The sequence below is a fragment of the Sinocyclocheilus anshuiensis genome, unplaced genomic scaffold (genome assembly GCF_001515605.1).
Source record: "Sinocyclocheilus anshuiensis isolate Anshui unplaced genomic scaffold, SAMN03320099.WGS_v1.1 scaffold267, whole genome shotgun sequence".
NCBI lineage: Eukaryota > Metazoa > Chordata > Actinopteri > Cypriniformes > Cyprinidae > Sinocyclocheilus > Sinocyclocheilus anshuiensis.
Window position 1 is genome coordinate 547,822 of NW_015552637.1, and position 20,520 is coordinate 568,341.

Below are 20,520 nucleotides of genomic sequence, written 5' to 3' on the forward strand. Positions count from 1 at the left end.
CTCAAATTGATTTGATTTTGACGCAATATTTACACTGAAGCTCGCAGCAGGCTATGGTAAGGGGCATGGCATTTCCCGACCAGGCGCTGAGTGGTGCCAATCACAACACACACTGGCCCAGCTAACCAATCACAGCACATTTCGTATTTCAGAAGGCGGGCCTTCATTTGATACAGGAACTATTCGAGCCGTTCATGCCAGACTGGGGAGAGAGGTGTTGTAATAATGTAAAATTTGTGAAAAATAATGTGTTTTTCGAACAACCTAGTATGAGAGCCTGTTCTAGTACACCCCCAAAACAAAATCAAGACTTTGTAAAAGAGCATAATAGAACCCCTTTAATGAAGATCACTGTGTGTTGAGTATTTGCGTCCTACTTTCGGTTTCATTTGCAACAGTTTATGCATCGATTTGCTGAAGAGATACTCAGATCCGCGCCGATGCGTGTTGCATTAGCGCTGTAAACTCTGGCATAACATATCAAATAACCTATAACATGCTCTCACAGGTTTATTATTTTAACATTTTGAGAGGAGTAAAATTTACATACGTGATTTCAACAACCAGATGCATTTACACTTGTCCAGTTTCGTCTGGAATGCGGCCCAGACCCCCTCCTGAAGTGGTTTAAGCGATCACATTTAAATCCGTCTTGAAAGCGGTTCCGATGGCATTTACACCTGGTCTTTTCACGATCGGATAGCTATCCGATCAGAGAAAACGCATGAAATGACCAGATGTAAACAGGCCCTTTGTGAACAAATTATTCAGAGCAGTTTTGTGTACTGATTCATTGAATTTGTTCACAAATCGACTACTTCTCTCAAGAACTTTTGACAAAGCTACTGTATTGTTTCAGAAAACAAATCATATGGACTACTTTGTCATTTTTATGATACTTTTACTTAGATTTTGCATTCTTTTTTTGACGCTTCTAAGCTTTTTACCCTCTAGTTTGACATGGCAAATAATGACCTGCTCTCAACATTCCCATTTTTGTGTTCCACAGGAGAAAGTAAGTATTCAGGTTTTCTATAACGAGTAATCTTTCAAGTTTTAACTTAACCTTGCTGGCTATACAGTTTTCAATTTTTAGACTATGAAATCACACTATCAACTGTTGATCATGACACTTTAATGGTCCCAATGTAAGCCAATCTGTAGCAAGAGTTTCTTTCAAATTAGTTACATTTGTGTGCATTTTGCAGAAAAACTCCCTGCCAAATAATATTCAGCACACCCCCACATCTCTAAAATATTCTGGACACTAGATATGGCTCGGGCCTTTCCTATAAGTCTATGGGCTTTTTTGCCTTTTCATCATTTGTCAGGAGAAAATAAGTCTGATCGCTTAGAAAGGTAATTGCACACCTCTCTTCAATAAACTACACGACTTGAGGTATCATTCATGTCTGCAGCACAAATGACGCAGGACGAATTATGATCATATCACTAATAAATATAATAGTGATATTTGCCTTAGTAAGCAGCACTAATAGAGCTTATCGACTAATCAAAACCATATTTGAGTCTTGTGAAATGTATGGTTGGAGGTATTGAGCATTTATATCCGTTTCCTGAGCATTCCTCCAGACCTCATTCCAAGCATGGAGGTGCATTAAAACAATTCGCCGGTGACAAAGAACAACACTTGAAAAATAGCATGTATCCACTCTCGCTAATGCATGGCTCAACCCCATTTGGGGAGCTCCTTCATCTTACATAAAACATGTAAATGAAAAATCAGTTCAGCTGCAAGCCCCCTGAAGAAAAACAGCCCCCGTCTTCTTCAGTGGTGCTGTAATTACCATCACAGCTGGCAATTCCCATTACGCCATCTCGGCCAGCTAAGAGAATGGCACAGGCCTCCCCACCACCCCACACTCTGCAAGCAACACCTGTACATTGTAAAGGAGAAGCGTGTGGAGGAGCGCGCACACACTCTCTCTCTCTCTCTCTCTTTTCCTTATTCTACATCTTTCTTCTCAATCAGTTTTTCTTGCTTCTTGTCATGCATGCTATGTTCTTGTCTTGACCACCCACAGTTCTTTCACTGACCACCTCATGCATATTTCACACAAAAATAGCTTAAAATACTTACTATTAGGAGGCGTGTCTGTAATCAGGTGGACAGAGGAACCATCCTGGACAGAATAAATGCCTTATGACGATGATCCAAGGCAAATGGTCTGAAACTGCAGTCAACCTCCTCCTCCTTCTGTGCCAGGATAAGCCAAGTGACCTCAGGGCCTGCTTTAACAACAGACAGTGACAGTGATAAAACAGATAAACATGAGTTGTGAAGAAAAAGATCCTTTTTTCTTCTCTGCAGCCTCAGTTTGGATGTCACGTTGGTTTTAATATTCTAGAGAGAGAACATGGAATCTGATTCTGCACCTATTTAGGCTGCACACTGCATCATGTAGACGGGCAGCTGAGCACGCTTAGACAGAGATGGGGGAGAGCTGAAGCTGAAGGTGCCAAGTTCACAATATTTCCGCCAAGGTGCCAAGTTCACAATATATACACGCACACACATAAATATATTTAAATAAATAATTAAATTCTCATTATTAGTTGAAATAACAATAATTTATAAAACGAATTAAAATTATATAGAGAATATTTTATACATACACACTTACTAAATAAAGTTAAATTAATAATAATAATAATAATAATAATAATAATAATGCAATTTTAAATAAAATATAGAGAATATATACAGGTCTGAACCCAAGTCCTTTGCTTGCAAACTGTATAACTGTATTTTATTTAATTGTGTTTTTGTTATTTGTGACCCTGGACCACAAAACCAGTCTTAAGTGTCAATTTTTCAAAATTGAGATTTATACATAATCTGAAAGACAGGGTTTTTCTAGATGGGGATCAAACCCAGGTCTCTCACATTCAAAGTTACTGAGTTTACGGATTGAGCTAACTCCCCAATTAAAGAATCCAAGAGCAGAGGTAGCAAAAAACAGGGAGTCATTGATCTCCAGCAAAAGGCAATCTTTACTGAAGAAAAGTGCAACAAAAACAAAAGAAGCAGAGCTTCCAAAAACAGAGAAAAGCAAAGCAGAAACTAGAGTCAAAGAACTTCAACAAAACAGACTTAACTTTCAGCAGGCAACTGGTAACATAGGCTCAAGACTGAACAATAAAGCATGACCTAACCCACTTATATAGGGCTAAACACAGGTGTCTCACATCAGGCTTAATGAATGATAGTAATCAGCAGGAACCTGGAGAGAGGCGCCACCTGTTGACCAGGAGGTAAATTAACAGTCCAGTGGTGAGTTCTTACAGGAGTCCCCCCTCTAAGAACGGCTCCTGACGTTCCCTTGATAGAGTCTTTGGGTATGGTGAAAAGATGTAATGAGTGTCGGGTCCAGAATGTCTCGAGCAGACACCCATGAGCGCTCCTCTGGGCCATAACCCTCCCAGTCGACCAAATACTGCACTTTTCCACGGACCTGACGAGAATCCACCAGCCTGCGTACAGTGTAAGCTGGTTGTCCATTGATGATACGGGCAGCTGGGGCAGGTTTGTGAGCTGGAGACAGAGATGAACAAACAACAGGCTTTAATCGAGAGACATGAAATGTCGGGTGGATCCTCATGGACCTGGGCAGAAGCAGACGGTAAGATACTGGATTTATCTTCCTAAGAATCTTAAAAGGGCCGATAAAACGTGGAGCTAGTTTGCGAGATTCCACCCGCAGAGGAAGATCTCTGGTTGACAGCCACACCCTCTGACCTGGACGAAGCATTGGTCCCAACCTCCTGCGCCGGTTTGCCTGCCTCCGCTGTTGTTGAGTGGCTTTCATTAAAGCTGCCTGGGCCTTTTGCCAAGTCCGTCGACAACGGCGAACCAGTTGAGCAGCATCGGGAACACATATCTCCAGTTCCTGTCCAGGGAACAAAAGAGGAGGGAAGCCATATTGGCACTCTAAAGGGGACATGCCTAGGGATGAATGGTAGAGAGTATTATGTGCAAACTCTGCCCAGATTAAACGAGAGCTCCAAGTGGTCTGATTATCTGCTGCCAAGCATCTCAAAGTCTTCTCTATATCCTGATTCACTCTCTCTGTCTGCCCATTAGACTGGGGGTGAAAGCCAGATGACAAGCTAATGTTAGACCCAATGAGACGGCCAAAAGCCTTCCAGAACCGGGAGGTGAACTGAGAACCTCTATCTGAGACCATATCCTGGGGGAAGCTGTGAATCCTGAACACGTGCTGCATCAGGAGCTCTGCAGTCTGGCTTGCTGTAGGAAGTTTGGGTAAAGGCAGGAGATGGCATGCTTTAGAAAATCTATCCACCACCACAAGAATGACTGTATTACCTTGGGATCTAGGTAGGCCTGTGACAAAGTCCAGAGATATGTGTGACCAAGGATGTTTAGGGATAGGTAGAGGATGCAGTAATCCGTGAGGGTGGGTTCTGGACTCCTTGTTCTGGGCACAAACAGCACAGGCAGCGACAAAATCCTGGACATCTCTTTGCAACTTAGGCCACCAAAACCTCCTCCGGATGAGTTTGCAAGTTCTAGTGGCCCCAGGATGACCAGAGGGAAGGGAAGCATGTGCCCACTGCAACACATCAGAGCGTACTTTGTTAGGTACAAAGAGTCGTCCTGGTGGACCATTACCTGGATCCGACTGCTCCTGCTGGGCCTTCATAATGGCAGTCTCAATGCCCCACTGGATAGCTGCTACTATTCTGGAGGTAGGTAGGATGGGCTCCGGCCTGGACTCCTCCTCTGGTGAATCAAACTGCCTGGAAAGTGCATCTGGTTTTGAATTCTTGGAACCTGGTCGGTAAGAAAGAACAAAGTCAAACCGGTTAAAAAAAACAGAGCCCAGCGTGCTTGGCGGGAATTCAGTCTCTTGGCCTCCCGAATATAGGTAAGGTTTCTGTGGTCTGTCCATATGAGGAAAGTATGCTTGGCCCCCTCCAACCAATGCCTCCACTCCTCTAATGCCACCTTTACTGCCAACAGCTCCCGGTTTCCAATGTCGTAATTCCTCTCAGCTGCAGTTAGTCGACGAGACAAGTAAGCACACGGGAGACTGCCCCTACCCCCACATCTGAGGCATCCACCTCCACCACAAAGGGCAACTCTGGATCTGGAAGGGTTAAGATGGAAGCTGCATGGGTTCTTCCAGATCACTGGATTTCCAGGGTGGATCAAGAGTATTGGAGGATTCCTGAGGGCGATACATACTGGTCTCCCGACGTTGTTCCTGTTGTCGTTCTCGGAGCCGATGATCTACTCGGATAGCCACATCAATGAGAGATTCCAAATCTGGAGCAGGGTCTCTAAATGCCAACTCATCCTTGAGTTCAGGGCTTCCTTAAGGTACTTGTCCATAGCAGCCCTTTCAGGGGCCGAGAGAGAGTAAAGTCTACCCCTGGGTGGGCATGCTTCAGGAACCAGGTCTATATATATATATATATATAACACAGTCATATGGTCTATGCGGAGGAAGGGAGGTGGCTTGAGACTTGCTAAAGACCTCTCTGAGATCAGCATACTCAGGAGGAACTCTGGACAATTCAGGAAGAGACATACTACTCTGGGTCTGTGAACTAGGAAGCTTCAGTACCTCTGTGGACTTGGGAACTTGATACGGCTCAGGATGAAGGACAGGGGACCTTGTGATGGCAGATTTGAACTGAGATACAGGTAGCCCTCGAGTGCTAGGTATATCTTGTTTGACATTGACAGGCCACTTGGAGAGTGTTGAAGACCCTGGGAATGACTCAAGAATCTCAGGAGAATGGCAAAAAGAGAGAGCAGAAACACAGTTAGTTCCCCAACCTTTAACAACACCTCTAGACCAGTCAATGTGTGGGTTGTGGCAAGTTAACCATGGAAATCCAAGAACTAGGGGGAGTTCAGGTGAATCAGAAAAAATTGCATTAATTCCTTATGACACCCAATTTTAAACTGAAGGAATGAGGTGCAGTGACTGACCTGTCCTGACCCCAGAGGTCTGCCATCTAGAGCCGTGATGGTTAGAGGTTTCTGGAGGAGTACGGATGGAATGCCCAAACGTCTGGCAACATCCAAATCCAAAAAGTTCCCAGCAGCCCCAGAGTCAATGAAAGCACCAAGCTGGTGATGCTGGTTGTTGTGGAAGATGGTGGCTTGGATTGTAACTCCAGAGGTTGCAGGATGGGGGAAGATCTTTACTCTCGTTCCAGTTCCCCCTTTCCTGGACGAGAACTGGCTTTTCCCGACAATTCAGGGCAGTTGGATCGGAAATGTCCAGACTTGCCACAGTACAGACAGCGGCGCTCCCTCAGCCGTCGATCCCTTTCTGTCTGGGTTAATCTCGTTCTACCAAGCTGCATGGGTTCTTCCAGATCACTGGATTTCCAGGGTGGATCAACAGTATTGGAGGATTCCTGAGGGCGATACATACTGGTCTCCCGACGTCGTTCCTGTTGTCGTTCTCGGAGCCGATGATCTACTCGGATAGCCACATCAATGAGAGATTCCAAATCTGGAGCAGGGTCTCTAAATGCCAACTCATCCTTGAGTTCAGGAGACAAGGCTTGGTAGAATGTGGCCCTCAAAGCTCGCTGGTCCCATCCACTCTCTGAAGCTAGGGTACGAAACTCAGCGGCAAACTCCGCCACACTCCGAGTGCCCTGAGAGAGCTGAAGCAAATGGTAGTCCACATCTCCTGTGCTAGCTTAATGGTGAAAAACCCTCTTCATTTCAGCAATGAAGCTGTCACTGTTTGCAGTAAGTGGTGATCTTTGATCCCACAAAGCCGAAGCCCAGTCTAATGCCTTGCCAGTGAGAAGGGTAATGATGTAGGCCACCTTACTGCTCTCTGTGGGGAAGCTGTTAGGTTGTAGTTGAAACACAAGGGTACACTGGGTGATGAACCCACGACATTTCTCAGGACTGCCATCAAATCGTTCTGGTGCTGGTAGTTTAGGTTCTGACAGGGAAGCTACCATTGCTTGAGAAGGATTACCAGGTAGCAGCTGGGACTCTTGGGATGAAGGGGCTGGGGGCTGAAAACTCAAGCGTTGAAGAAAAGGATTACCAGGTAGCAGCTGGGGCTCTTGGGATGAAGGGGCTGAAAACTCAAGCGTTGAAGAATTTCAGAAAGGATCTGCTCATGTTGCTGAATGGCTGCTGCTTGGCCTGCTATGGCAGACAAAATGTGATCCACATTAGAGGGTGGTGAAGTCTCCTCCGCTGGATTCATAATTCTGGTTCAGTCTTGCTGTAACAGGGTTGTTCTAGATGGGGATCAAACCCAGGTCGCTCACGTTCAAAGTTACTGAGTTTACTGATTGAGCTAACTCCCCAATTAAACAATCCAAGAGCAGAGGTAGCAAAAAACAGGGAGTCATTGATCTCCAGCAAAAGGCAATCTTTACTGAAGAAAAGTGCAACAAAAACAAAAGAAGCAGAGCTTCCAAAAACAGAGAAAAGCAAAGCAGAAACTAGAGTCAAAGAACTTCAACAAAACAGACTTAACTTTCAGCAGACAACTGGTAACATAGGCTCAAGACTGAACAATAAAGCATGACCTAACCCACTTATATAGGGCTAAACACAGGTGTCTCACATCAGGCTTAATGAATGATAGTAATCAGCAGGAACTTGGAGAGAGGCGCCACCTGTTGACCAGGAGGTAAATTAACAGTCCAGTGGTGAGTTCTTACAAAAGTTGTCCAAATGAAGTTCTTAGCAATGCATATTACAAATCAAAAATTAAGTTTTGATATATTTACAGTAGGAGATTTACAAAATATCTTTATGGAACATGATCTTTACTTAATATCCTAATGAATTTTGGCATAAAAGAAAAATCTATAATTTTGACCCATACCATGTATTTTTGGCTATTGCTACAAATATACCCCAGCAACTTAAGACTGGTTTTGTGCTCCAGGGTCACATTTGTAATTGTTTTATTTTAACTGTTAATTATAATTAATTGGAAATATTTATAATATAACCGGATTTTTTAAATAATATAATATCAAACTGATAAAGTATGTATGTATGTATGTATCTATTTATTTATTTATTTACATGACATCACTGATTAGATCAGTGGCCAACCCTGTTGCAAAATTGAATTTCAGTCTTTAAAAATTTATGGGTATTTGACTCTTTCTGACAAACAGGAGACTAAAGGATTTACGTGACTAACAATCATGTCATACAATGAATAACACATGGTTGATGGGAAGTAACAAAAGAAATGCAACATTTAAAAGGAACCAGGTCTACATAGTTTTTTTCTGTCTAGTTCTGAAACAACAAAACAACACATCCTGCCCAAAGGGACTGTTGAACCTTACTATCAGAACGAAATCTCAAGTGAGATCTCTTTTTAGGAGAGGCCTCCCTTTCTCAGTAGATTGGACAAAAATCTGTGTAGTGCAGGAAGAGTCATCAGTTTTTAATTCCACTTTCCTAAAACAAGACAAAAAGACACATTTTAAATGCATATCTCACATTAAGTAAATGTTTAGAAGTACACTAGCATGGAGATGCTAGTCCAAGTTAACACACATGGACTAAAACCCACAAAAGTCTAATTTTGACTTCATAGGGCCTTCCATAGGTTCATCCTTTTATTCTGTTATTCTGTACTTGCAGTCCTTGCAGGTGCTGCTGATATGACCTCACCAATGAAACACAGCAACCCATTACAGTCCGAAACGGCACAGCAAGGTCACCTTTGTTTTTGTTCCGAGTGGCTCTGTCAAACATAAAAATGAGCATGCTTTGTGTGTCTGTCTCTCTTTGTGCTGTATGTTTATGTAAGAAATTCTGTCAAAACATGGAAAAAAGATAAATGTGGCTAATTAAAAGAACATTTCTTTGGTAGTCGGTGAAATAGATCCCTCATTGTGAGGTCTGGGGCCGCAGATTTCTTTAACATCTCAGAGCCCCGTCCGAGATTGAATTTGACTCTTGTGAAAGCAGTTGATTTTTTACAGTTTCACAAAATGAACGTAAGCTTTATTAAGCCACGGTGAACGCTCTAACACAAACACATCCGCACAAATGAACGCTAACTCTGTTCTTGCTTTCATCGTGATTTCGGTGCATTTTTTCCCAAATGTTACGTGTCAAAGACAGTTAGGGATGCCTATGGATGGAGAACACAGCAGTGAAGTGTATAGACATTCAGTAAAATTCCAGTATGGAGTGGAAAGTGTGAGGCAGAGGAGCCCCTGGAGAGAGGAACACAACACCACACCACACACCTGCTGTACCTTCATACTTCTGAGAGCGAGAGTGGGGATATTCCAAGCGTGCTTCCCCTTTCATCAAAACATGACACGCTACAGCTGAATGCAATTAAACGGTAAACTGGAATTAATGACCGTTGATTTAGTTGTACATAAATTGTTCAGCACACACGCAGGGAGGAATTCATCGCCGTAGTAAGCAATGAGTGGATTAATCAGGAAATAACTATGTTCAAAATGGAATACTGGCATACTGCGTAGTGCTGCATGCTGCCTACCAAAAAAAAATTGTATGTGAAACAAGTGTTTGTAACTTGCAAAGCTAAATGTAGTTAACTACACAATAAAAAGTAACCATTTAAGGGGACAATTTCTTTACACTATGTACACTAAACACAACAACAACAAAAACTATATTAGGCTATTTACAATTTTATTGTAATGAACTGTAATGTGCAACAACATTGAATATTTTGCTATGCCAAAAAAATGTATTTATACTACAATGTTATTCAAATCACTTAATCATTTTTTTAAATCTGTTCATTCACATTAACCGAATATGCGCTACTGTTGAAAAGTTTGGGGTGGGGTCAATAAGATTTTTAATACTATTTATTCAAAAAGGACACATTATATTAGACGAAAGTGGCTTTTACATTGTTAAATAAATAAATGCTTTTCTATTTTTGAACATATCTGCTTGTCTAAGAATCTTGAAATGTATCACGTTTCCAGAATTATATTGAAAATACGAACTGTTTTCAACGTTAATAATAAGAAATATTTCTTAAGCACTCAAAAATGTTCCAAAAACATTTTTCAAAATCTTACCAAACCCAAACTTTTGAATAGAAAGTGTACCAAATTGAACTTTTCAACACTAAAAAGAAAAGAGAAAAGAAGATTGTTTAGAAGAGTGCACACTAAGAAAAGTCTGTTTTTGTTTGTTTTTTAACAGTACAAGTTTGATTATTGTCAAACTGTGTGACAATAAAAAAGCAATAGAAGTGTGTCACATTAGCTTGTGTTAATTTTGTGTAATACTTTTAGCAGTACCTCCAAAAAATGAGAAAATAAAGTGCTTAATATTACTTCCGGCTCATTTGTCATCTGGTGCATTTGTCAAATTTTGGAAAATACATGCATACAGAAAATTCATCTACTGCCCAGTGCCCACAGTATGCATCCCGCTATAGAAAGAGTAGTGTGAAGTTTGTTATTTAGAACATAGCCATCATTTCTGTCTCATTCTCTTGTTCCATTTCATTATTTCTCTCTCCGAGTAACACTAACCTCATCTGGAAAAACAGGCTGACTCTCACAAATCCAAAGCTGCACAATTAATCAGGTGCTGGGCCGTGAGCAGCGCTGGGCTTGCTCAAAACGGACCATGAAGAGAAACTTTGAAAGGCACAATTTCATAAGTTTTGTTTTCTCTTTTTTCTCCATTTGTATCTGTTGAACATCATTTCACTGGATCAGTGTGAGACTGTGGACCAGACAGCCACCAGCAGAGATTTATTCTCGTTCCCAGAGATAATTCATTTTTAAATTCAGGAGTGCAGCCTCAGCTATTTAACACATATCACACACACATGCACACACACACACACTAGACTCCTCCACATCATTTGGAAAAACATTTTTTGCTGTTGAGGGAGACAAACTGTTAGGATCTGACCTGAGGTTGGTGTCTGGAGTGAGAAGATTCAGACCTTTTCCCACCCTAGACAGACAATCTGTGGCTTGTGCTGCCCAACTGCACTGACAAGGGGGAATGAAAACAAACATGTTTAGAAAGTACACAGAACAAGAGCAATATTGAGGGGGGAAGAAGGGAGGAAATCCCAAAAGGGGTCAGCCTCACATCCACTGACTTCAAAAACAGTGTAAAGGCCTGTTCATAACATGTCTGATGTGATTAAATGACATGGAAGCATGTGTTCACAAAGGTTTTTCATGTCAAAATAAACATCAAGCCCAATGCCAAATAATTCAAATTTTATTACTATATCTTATTGGTCAGAGTTTTTACTGGAAAAAAATCTAACTAGTGCTTAAATCTTAAAAGGACAAACCAGACTGGGGCTTCCCAACTTACAGGGAATGTTCACAGATCGTTTTTTTTTCTGAAAAGTTTTAGTTGAACGTTTTTAAAACTTTACTAAGCACTGCACTAGTTTTAGAGCATTCAGAGAAAATAAAATTACGATCGTGTTCATAAAATGGGACATTTCCTTAATATTTTCTGTAACGCTCGCATAACCAAGACAAAAAACTGGACATTTATATGTTCAGACAACATTCAGATATAACATTTTCATAACTTAATGGGAATGTTGAAAAAACATTCTCAGAATACATTTTTGTAAGCTAGGATCACAGCGATGCATTGTTTCTTATTAAAACTGTGCATGTTTTCATGCCATCAATTTGGACTTGGCCTTTTCTGTGATCCTTTATGGGTCAAAACAGTTACAGTATCTTGGGCCATACGACCAAATACAAAAGATACAAATTTTTATCTGCAAAAACTCTTCAAAAACTATGTAAGTAAATAATATTTTACTCTGAAGATGACTATGATGGGTGATCTGACAACAGAACCTTCTGACATCTATATCAGTGTGTGTGTGTGTGTGTGTGTGTGTACTGTATATAAAATCCTACAATATATCAGTGTACAACTTGTGCAATGTAATTTACTCTCAACCGTGCAATGTTATCATTTGCATTACTAAAACAAATGATTTTATTGAACAAGTTTTTTTAAGGGAACGTAACCCTTGTGGGATGCGTATATAAACTGCCGCTCTATGGTGAGAAAATACCTTACTGGGATTACAATTCATACCTGCAAATATCATTCATTTGGAGTCCATCCCCTGATATTGTGACATATGAAATTGAGGTGGGAAAAAATAGAATGCACAGTTCGATATAGCTCAGCGGGAGAGAAAACTGGCCAGACCCTGCCTGTAACCACATTAACTGCAGCAAACTTGGATGGAAATCAAGAAAGGCAAGAGTGGGCACCCCCTCACCCCCCACCTTTTCCCACATTCTGTTGTTTTAGGCAAGGGAAAGATTTCACACAATGAAACTCCTCTCAAAACAATCAGCACGCCAGACAATATCCCAAAGTGTACACTCCTCTGGAAGGAAAATAAATGAAAGCTCTTGTTTGGGTTAAGTCTTCAAAGAAAATAAAGTTGAAATCCATCGGAACAGACGGTCACTGTAGGGTTTGCGCGATTGGATAAGGATCGTTTTTGGAGTGTTGCCATTCAGTGCATTTGTAATTTCAAATCCACTGAAACGGAGGACGAAATCCGACCTTTAACTTCAGACAGACTTAAGTCTCGACAAAAGTGAGGGAACTTTGCAACTTTGCAATAGTGGTAAAGCGGATCACGAACAAGCCACATCAAACAGATTCATTCAGAATGGAAATAAATAGGTATAAACTACAATTTCCACAGCTACAACTTTGCGATACCATTGCACATGACTTACGATATTGAGATTTCATTACCAGGCCAGTGGAAAGTCAGAGAGCGCGCTTTTTGAGCGAGCGAGAGGTCACGCGCAGGAGGCAGAATTTAGCGGTCGTTCTCATGTGGTCTTTTCTAGAATGTTTTCTTTTAAATGTCATGTACTGAAGAAAGTTACAAGCAGTCTGGAATTTCCAGCAGCTGTTTTTCCCTAGTGACTCAGGTTGTGGCAATCGATAGCCCACGAAACTGGGCATTTGTAAATACACTCATAACCACAAAGCTGGGCCAGAGCTAAAACTGCCATATCATAGTCAATTAAACAATTTGAACAATCTGAACAAGAGCAACAGTGTTTCCAACTCAACATACTGTACATTCAGAGCACAGGAAGATCTTTTTCAGAATAACAGGACTGTCTGTTTAAAATGGATGGAATTCTGGTTTAGATTCTGCTTACACAAAACGATTCTTTAATGATACTATTAATGATTCTTTTAGTACTTTTGAAGGAACAATAAACGGTCTATATACAGAACAAAAGTACAATGCAAAAACAATATTTGTGTTTGCATATCTTAATATGCTTTTAAAATTAAAAAATAATAATAAAGCATTAATACATGTAGTCATGTGAAAAATCGGTTCATATTACATTAATTTAAGTCTCACAATTATTGTTATTGTTAACTATAACTGAAAATATATATTAAACATAGTATTAAAGCTGAGATAAAATTAGATTAGCTAAAAACCTTAATAAATGATATAATATGTTAAGTACTAAAATTGCTGAAACTAAAACTGACAAAATAAAGCTATAGTAAATAGAAAAATTAAAAACAAATGCAAATAACAAAATTGATCAGATAATAACTTGTGATTCAGTAAAGAACCAGGCTGATTTTCAGTGTTCAAGTGACTCATTAGATTCATTCAAATAAGTTAGTCTTTTTGACCAATTTTATTAAAAGAATCGGCTTGTTCTCAAAGCAGACTGTACTGCAGATAGATATTTAGTGTTCCATCTGCATTGCTAGAGAAACCTGCATTGGTTTGAGAAACGTTAATCAAGTTGAGCATCATGAATGGAACTGGTTTTAAATAAGAACCAGATCCCAGCTCCAAAACCTAACACTATTAAAACAAATCCATCACAAGATCTTTAACAACATCTCTACTAAATCTGTATGGGGTTAACCGACCTGTGAGGATGTCGAACATGCAGAGGTGGGTGGAGCACAAGGTAAGCAGCAGTGGAGCATCATGGGAAGAGAGTGATTGAGCTGTGCCGTATTGCCTGCAGGGCAGTAGAAGGTCTCTGGCCACAGTGGACCGCGCTAGCAGGAGGCCCAATCTGTCTCACAGGCTTCAGCGCTGGTATGCATCTCATTAGGAGAACAGCTTGGCATCTGCAGGCGAGGAGGAAGTTTACTGTTGTTGGATGATGAGTAATCTTTCAGGCTGTATGTCCTGAGGGCTCATCACCACTCCTACTGTAACACATCAAGGCACAAAGTGACAGAAAAGTAAATAGAGATTTAAACCAATTAGCCAACAGGAGGATTATGCATAGGCATTAAAGGGTTAGTTCACCCAAAAATGAAAATTAGCCCATAAATTACTCACCCTCAAGTCATCCTAGGTGTATATGACTTTCTTCTTTCAGACGAATCCAGTCTGAGTTATATAAAAAATGGTCTTTGATCTTTCAAGCTGTTTAATGCCACTCAGCGGGTGTTGCATGCATCAGTCCAAAAGAAGTTAAATAAAAAGCGCCCATCCATTAAAAAAGTGTCTCACACGGCTCCGGGGGGTGAACAAAGGCCTCCTGTAGCGAATCGATGTGTTTTTGTAAGAAAAATATCCATATTCCAAATGTAATAATCACTTTAATGTAGCTTACGCCAACAGTTGTACAAGGAAGCAGGTCCGGGCGGATGACATATGAGTTCAGCTTTGCGCATGCGCCGCTCAGAAGTGACAAAGCGGAAGCGCAAGGGAGAGACCAAAACAAAACAACGGTCACTTATTAGAAGTACAAAATGAGGATTTGTAAAGAAGAATGTTGGAGGATTTCGATATAAGCCAAGAGGAGACTAGTTTTCCTTTGCTAAAGTAAGGAAACTTTGCTTCCTTTCCTCCTGTTAACAAACGTTTGTTTTCACGAGACTCACCAGCACATGCGCAGCACTGAACTCATACGTCATCTGCCCGGAGCTGCTTCCGTGTACAACTGTTGGCGCAAGCTACATTAAAGTGATTATTACGTTTTGAAAATGGATATTTTTCTTACAAAAACGCATCAATTTGCTACAGGAAACCCCCCCCCACATCCCAGAACTAGTCTAATGATGCGGTCTTTAGGAAATTAAATGCCATCCAATTAGCACGAAAAGAGTTTTGTAATTAGGTTGAGGCATGCAATTTAATTGATGAATAAAGTCTAAAATGTAAGAGATTTTTGGATACTGAATTCAAAACTAATAAAAATGTATGCTCACCAAGGCTGCATTTACTTTATCAAAAATGCAGTAAAACCGTGATAATGTAGTCATAATTTTTTTCCAATTTAAAATAACTTTTTTTTTATTTCAATAATATATTTTAAAATGCAATTGATTCCTTTGACATGCATCAAAGCTAAATTTTCAGCATCATTACTCCAGCCTTCAGTCACATGATCCTTCAGAAATATTTCAATTATACTGAAAAAGCTGTGCTGCTCATTATTTTTGTGTAAACAATTATTTTTATGTCATTATTCAAAAACCAACCTGCACACTTTGATTTCAATCAGACCATGTTGTTAAGAATAATTAACATTTTATGATAATTTTTTTTATCCACTATATTTTATTACCAAGTGCTTTGCATTATGAATTGAACTCTCTGTGAATGATGCGATGCTGCTTTCTTAGGTATCTTAGGAGACAGCAAAATTAAATTACCTACTTTTGGGGACAGCTTGTATCAGGAACACATTTATGATGCCTTAAAATACTCCCTCCGTGGGGAGCTCACTAGCTTTTGGAACAGAGCAATTGTCTGAGCCTGTTTTGCATTTTTATTAAATGTGTGAATTGTTCCTTTGAATAACAGGTGAATTATGCCCAAAGTTCAAAGCCTTGGCCTCTACCCAACCTCCAAAACCCCTTCAGTGTGGATTCCAGCTCCAGGTTTAGTCTGTGAGAAGGGCCCTATCCGATCCCTCTGTACTCCACCACTAAAACCACAGGAACGAACCTGGGAAAGGAAATGAGCATAGTGAGCGCTGAAGTTTAATAAAAATTGAATGAATGAATGGGGTGTCCCAGGGACAGAATGAGAGAGAACACAAGAGAAACAGGCATTTTCTGAAAGAAAAATAACTTTTAGAAATTGTACCTATTACAGTGGGGTTCTGTACATCGATAAAGCAGGTAAAGTGAAACCAGCTGCTGCTTTGGCTTCACGCAGGACCTTCTGGATGCTTTGAAACAATAATCTTCTTTCATTCATTGATCAGCTTCAAAACGGACAAACACCCATCCTGAGATAGGCACGTAGATCTCTTCCTCTCATTTTCTCTTCCTCCGACACAATGGGTCTGGATGTGGAGACAAACATTCCACGCATGCCAAATGTCCAGGCTACAGGCAAATCATTAAACTCGAGGGAAAAAAGAGACTCCAGGACCTCCTTTCTTCTCTGTGTCTTCCCCTTGTTGCTATTAGCCTGTTAATTGATCCAAAACATTTGGGAGGGTGATCTGTGAGCATTAAACCAAGTTGGGAACACTATATCTTCCAAAAACGCATAATAGAGCTATAAATTAGACAGATTAGCATCAAGCAGTGCCACCTGTTTACAGACTCATAGTTACTCATACAGACTCTTTAGAAACACAAAGTATAGGGAAACACATAAATAACAGTCGTGACAGTGAGAAAATAAAAGCTGTTATCTTTAACAAACAACTGAACGATATTAGAAAAGCTAGCTACTACAAGCTAATATAAACTATAATCAAGCTACACTTAAAAGTAGATAGCTACACTACAAGTTACTAGCATATTGAAGCATACATATACAATAGTACATAAAAGTACATTGAATTTATTTATAAGGAAAGTGTGTAAATCAGAATAGAATTTATTTTCACAATTATCAGAGTATTTTTCTCAAAAAAGGCTATTAAATTTAGCATGGTAGCATTACTTTATAATGCTTATAATGAATAAATCCATTAATGCTAAACACAACTAAAAGACTATAAACACTAAACCTAGCTAAAACAATAACTAAGAAGTGGTGGAAAGCATATTGAAGAACAGCATTTTAGAAAATATTTTGCAATAAAACAGAAGTAAAATGCCACAGTGATTCAAATAATTCAGATAATTAATAAAGTGATTCACTAAAATGAATCAGATTTCCCAATGAGACAGCATGTTTGCTTGGCTAATTGTGACAATTTAGCATGTTTCACACTACACTGCTACTTAAAAGGCATTGGACAAGTTAACTGTTTTGAAAACAGCAAAGCTGCTGCTGCAGTCACATTAGCAACATCTCGGCTAAATTTTGCTGCTAAAAACATCCACTGTCAATATTGTAGCATTGTGTGACTTCTTAAGCAGAAGTCACTTTTTTTTAAACCAAGCAGTTTTCTGTTGGTCAGCGTGGCGAATTCAAGTGACCAGCTTAAACTTGTTGCAAATTGTGCATAAAGAAATCGTTCACTCTAACTCAAAATTCCCAGTTGTGTAGATTCCTATATGATGACTAGATTTCCCCAGCGAAAATTTGCAGACAGCGGTAAATGTGACTGCACCTTAAAAGTTAGTCGAAGTGTTCGTTCACACAAAAATGATTGTCATCTTTTACTCATCCTCACTGAAGTCTGTTCAGCATATAAAGTGATTGTACCTTTTCATAAGAATTAGATTTAATCGCTTGATTCATATCATTGATGATATGATGCCTTTACAAAATTTTGGTTACTGGAGGGACAGAAACCGCTCAGGTTTTACTGAAAAATGTGTGTTTTGAAGATTAACCAACACCTTATGGGTTCGAAATGACATGAGGGTGAGTAAATGATGATAGAATTTGATTTAGGGGTGAACTATCTCTTTCAGTATGTAGCATTGCTTCTTTCAGTTAGTCACACTGCAACTTAATGTCTGTTAGCATATTCTCGTCGTGTTCTCGATGCAATGGTGCCAAAGAAATAGAAACCCCAACAACCTGAGCAGCGGGAGTCTTGAACGAGAAGATTCACTACGTTCAGCAGAGTGGATATCACCCATGAGCCCTCTTCAACCTCAGGGCATGGGGGTTTCGCCTCTGACATCTAAGCACTTGAAGTGTGAGTACAAGCTACCTATTTAGAGGCAGGTGATCTAGAGAACAAAGGGAGGATTCAGGGCCCCGCTGACACGCTGGGAGAGAAATGAGTGGTTATTAGCTCCCGATGGGACTTGACAGACTATTTAAAGTCTGTTTCCTTTGATTGTGACAGTGTAATTGTTCGGGCAGATACCATCAATGCACCAAGTTACCTTTAGGCAAGGGAAACTGGACTTTCATTAAAGCGTGGGACAGGAGAGCTGGTTTTCTCTGCCTGTGGTTTCTAATGGGATGTGGATGAGTGAGCTTCTTACGCCAGTGGTGTGAATTGGTTTCTTTAATGATTAATAGGGGCCGTGTTAACACGAAGGCAACTAGTATAGGGACTCCTGTTGAAAGTGCGGTGTGACTGATTAGGCTGTCGCTTTATTATTCAAAGCAAAGATGATCTGCTGACGGTTCAGTGGTCTGAAAATGATGAACTTCAAAACAAGACCACAAACTAAATGCTTAAAGTAACACTGACTTGCAGACACACGCATGTCTTTAACTAGACAGAGCTGGATTATCTATAACAATATCCAGGAAATTAACCGTATCAAAACAGTGAATTAAGAGCCAGGAACAGCGGAAAGACTCTATCAGTACTCCACTTTCTGAAGCAAATCTTCAATGATCTCAGTCCCGCTAATAGCACAGTCGACATCAAACACAACTTCAGAACGTGTGTAACAAGCACAAACAAGAAATCCAAAATTAAGGTCTTCACAGAAGCAGAATCGCAATCTCTGATCCCAGAGCGCAACAAAAAGAAACGGAAAACGTCGAACCCGTTTCCCCCCTGTTTTCGGTCAGACAGTTCATGTCTTTTAAGAGGCAGATTGTAGAAGAAATAAATAGAGCCGTGGATAAGAGCACATTTCACTTGACCTCTGCGCTCTGAGCTCGGCTGCTATACTCTCACCCTCCCCACCATCTCGGTCGTGGCAGAAAAGCAACAAGAGTGTTTGTTTTTGATTGTGGGGGTTGAGATGACACAGTTTGTTGGGCACTCTATTGGCCATGTCGCTAGGGTCCATTGACCATGGCTGGCTCTCGAAGGCCTTCCGTGATTATACAATAAACTATACTATATGGGACATGACATCTCCACCATTCGAAACACTCAGGTGCCATTGGCCGAAAGACTGCACTTTACTGAGAGCCCCAGGATGGCCAAGTCTGATACAAACCAGAGATGGAAATGTAACCAATTATTAAAGCAGATTGCAGTCAAGGTATTTTGTGTAATATCTTCACAGAAGGGCAAACTGGCGTGGAATTTATGAAGGCGAGCCATTTTGCCTGGATCTAATCGCAGATTAAATAACAAACATTGGCCTCAGACAGTGTAGATCATAGTAGTGTAATATTATTGAACTTTTAAACATTTCTTTTAAATCCACCAGAGGATGTTTATACGCTTTGGCATTTTTATGGCTTACGCTGAAGAAATGTAATTTTGCAAAAGCTTGTGCTGGCCCGCTGCTTTTGCAATTTAGAAGAAATATTGCACAAATCATTGGTACTTGTACATTTTTCCCCTCCGAAGATGTTTGTTTTTAAGGAATGTGTTACAACAAAATGGAAATAAACAGAATGTGCAATTACGGACTGCAGTGTGCTGACAGGCAGAAATGTGGACACTTGCAGCTGAAAATTTACACAGTGATTCTCCTGACATCTCTGTGTGGGTTGTTTACTCCAACCATACGGGCCTGGTGTGAAGATTTTTCTTCGTAGAAAAACTAATTATTATTAAACTGTTTACATCACTCATGCATTTACATTGGCTTAACACGATTTCATTTTTTACCTGCTGCTTTTGTGTTATCTTGGTCAGTTCAAATGGGGTATGTTTGTTGTGAAAAATATATAACATGGGTTTAGCTTGTGAAACAAACTTATTTTCCAGAAAGAAAAAAGCCCCAAATATTCTCTGAAAAGCACCCAGGCCATTTCTACTATGCAGTACATTTCATATATATCCAGATACGGTAATGTCTGTCTTAATATATTGGATAAAATATTAAACCAAACATTTTTGAGATAGAAATCATGCTGGTTAGTTTGCTATAATGCCAATATCACAATTAAGTGAATATAGTGGTGAATTTCAAATAATTTCACTCCTGTGGATTGAGTAGATGTTGTCACTTTTACCACTGCTCCAGGTGCTGCATCTTTGCATCTAGAAGTAAAAAGATTATTAAGGAATATTGTAGGTGCTTAATTTTTCCCTCAATTTATAGGACATTTCTGTGTCCTCAATCTAACTTTCCATCCTCTTCACTTTTAACTAACAATATATATATATATATATATATATATATACATATATATACAGTGGGTACGGAAAGTATTCAGACCCCCTTAAATTTTTCACTCTTTGTTATATTGCAGCCAT